The 2,753-nt window shown below is 34.9% G+C and overlaps 1 long non-coding RNA gene across 1 annotated transcript; it reads left to right on the top strand.

Moving 5' to 3' along the window:
* Window positions 1–255: 255 nt before the first annotated feature.
* Window positions 256–663, top strand: LOC118749687. Its single transcript, XR_004994261.1, has 2 exons — window positions 256–303; window positions 373–663. It is a non-coding gene; the product is annotated as an uncharacterized LOC118749687 (long non-coding RNA).
* Window positions 664–2,753: the final 2,090 nt, after the last annotated feature.

Below are 2,753 nucleotides of genomic sequence, written 5' to 3'. Positions count from 1 at the left end.
GTTTGGATTGTTCAACTCTCACAGGCAATTAGTTGAATCATAAGTTGGCTGCCGACCAACTTCATTGAAAGCGACTTATTGTTACCCACACTCGCTACAATTATAACGCGTTTTTTTAGTATCTACGTTCTTGCTTGTATGAATTCGCCTTGGTTGAATGTGTTTGTGATTAGTGAACCGATATCTTAAATATATCGACGCTTTTACTCGTAAGCACTGTTACTCGCTGGTTTCGGCGTATCTCTAATTATTGTCAAAAAGTCGCACTCATAGGAAGTTGTGCTACTACGCAATGTAAATTAAGTTAGTAGAATTATATTGGGATATAAAGTGATATTTTGATCTAATTTGTATAAATTTGTTTTATTGTAGAATAATGAGTGATGGCAATTCCCTAGGAAATTTCGCAAGTGACTAGCAGAAGAAAGTTAAGAAGCGGAAAAGATCATTTGATTCAAAGTGGATTACAATATATCCGTGGTTACAAGAAGTTAATCGCAACAGTGAATTAATTTTTTTGTACTCTGTGTTCAAAGACTTTATCTACTGCAAATAGTGGCGATTACAACGTTAGACGGCACGAGAACTCAGATAAGCACAAATTGCTTTTGAAGCAGAGTCAAGCACAAAAAAAAATACCCAATTTAGCAACAATTACAAAATCTGCTGTTTTCATTTACCATACAGTACAACATTGCCACAGTCATCTTTCGACTGATTGTTCTGCGAATTTGTTTCAGAAACTTTTCTTAGAGTCCGACATTGCGAAAAATTTTTCATGTGGGCGCACAAAAATTTCGAAAGTTATTCGAAATGTTCTTCAGCCAGCAGCACAATAACTCATTATCCGTGGAGTGAAAAATAGTTTAGCTTATTCAATTATGACTGATGCATCCAATAAAGGTAACACAAAAACGTTCCCCATAGTTTTGCGTTATTTCAACAAAACCGAAGGAGTTTCATCGAAAATGTTATGTTTCGCCGCCTTAGAACCTTAAAAATCAAAAGACATCGCTGAGTTTTTAGTTGAAAACTTAGAAAAGCATCGTCTTTTACTTTCAAATGCAACAGCTCTTTTCGCAGATAACCCTTCCGTTAATTTCGGGAATAACCAAAGTGTTTTCACTGAGCTTAGAAAAGTGAAAAAAAAAACATTTTACCTGTAGGTTGTATGTGTCACATTATAAATAACGCTGCTAAAAAAAGCGAGCGATACTTTGATGTTGAATATATAGTCATAAAGTGTTATAACGAGTTTTCATCATCAACAAAATATGTGGTCTTATTGAAGGAATTTATCAGTTTTGCTGGTTTCGAATGGTCAAAAATTCTGCGTCATACTCCCACAAGATGGCTCTCACTAGTACCAGCAGTAGATATGGTTTTAAAATTTTACGAACCATTAAAATGAGATTTTTTGTCCAAAGTTTCATGTCCAAAATATATCGAAAAGTTTTTCACTGAAGAGCTGCGCGAAGCTTACTTATCTTTTGTGGCTCACATTGGAACTGTTTTGGAAAGAAAAATTAAACTACTTGAATCTACTGATTTGGTTGCACCAATATTTTACGGCATTATAACCGATCTATTAAGTTCCTTAAAAAGTATACTTAACAATGAGTTTTATGGAAGTTTAACAATGGCTTTACTGGCTAAGTCAGAAAATTACCAAGCTGTTAAAATGCAGTGTAGCGTATACATTTCTAATATTATAAACTACATTGGAAAGAGAATTGATGTATTTAAACAATTTGAATTTCGTGAAACTTTAATAATAAAATATGAAGGCTGGTCTCCAAATTTTAATGAATTGTTATTTTGTGGGTATTGCTAAAACTGTTTATGGGATGAATGCTGCTTTTAAAAGGACGGTAGCACAATTTAATGCATATGCTTCCTCCTTAGACTTAGATTTCTCATACTCGAAGTCTACTTTTAAGAATGTTCTGGTAAGGCTCTTGTCATAAGGTAGTTGTATGTATGTCTGTAAATAGGGTTGCCAGACGTCCCTCTTTGGGGGGGCAATACCCCATTTTGACCTTCTGTCCCCCTTTGCTACGGAAGTATACGTAGGCCCCCATTTTCTACCGAAATTGTTCACCTTTCGCTTTAAGCGTGTTTGGATTGTTCAACTCTCACAGGCAATTAGTTGAATCATAAGTTGGCTGCCGACCAACTTCATTGAAAGCGACTTATTGTTACCCACACTCGCTACAATTATAACGCGTTTTTTTAGTATCTACGTTCTTGCTTGTATGAATTCGCCTTGGTTGAATGTGTTTGTGATTAGTGAACCGATATCTTAAATATATCGACGCTTTTACTCGTAAGCACTGTTACTCGCTGGTTTCGGCGTATCTCTAATTATTGTCAAAAAGTCGCACTCATAGGAAGTTGTGCTACTACGCAATGTAAATTAAGTTAGTAGAATTATATTGGGATATAAAGTGATATTTTGATCTAATTTGTATAAATTTGTTTTATTGTAGAATAATGAGTGATGGCAATTCCCTAGGAAATTTCGCAAGTGACTAGCAGAAGAAAGTTAAGAAGCGGAAAAGATCATTTGATTCAAAGTGGATTACAATATATCCGTGGTTACAAGAAGTTAATCGCAACAGTGAATTAATTTTTTTGTACTCTGTGTTCAAAGACTTTATCTACTGCAAATAGTGGCGATTACAACGTTAGACGGCACGAGAACTCAGATAAGCACAAATTGCTTTTGAAGCAGAGTCAAGCACAAAAAAAAA

This window comes from Rhagoletis pomonella, unplaced genomic scaffold, assembly GCF_013731165.1.
Source record: "Rhagoletis pomonella isolate Grant_MI unplaced genomic scaffold, Rhpom_1.0 Rhpom_scaffold_00032, whole genome shotgun sequence".
Taxonomy (NCBI): Eukaryota; Metazoa; Arthropoda; class Insecta; order Diptera; family Tephritidae; genus Rhagoletis; species Rhagoletis pomonella.
Note: the sequence above shows the minus strand (reverse complement) of the source record. Positions and strands in the feature narration are given on the sequence as shown.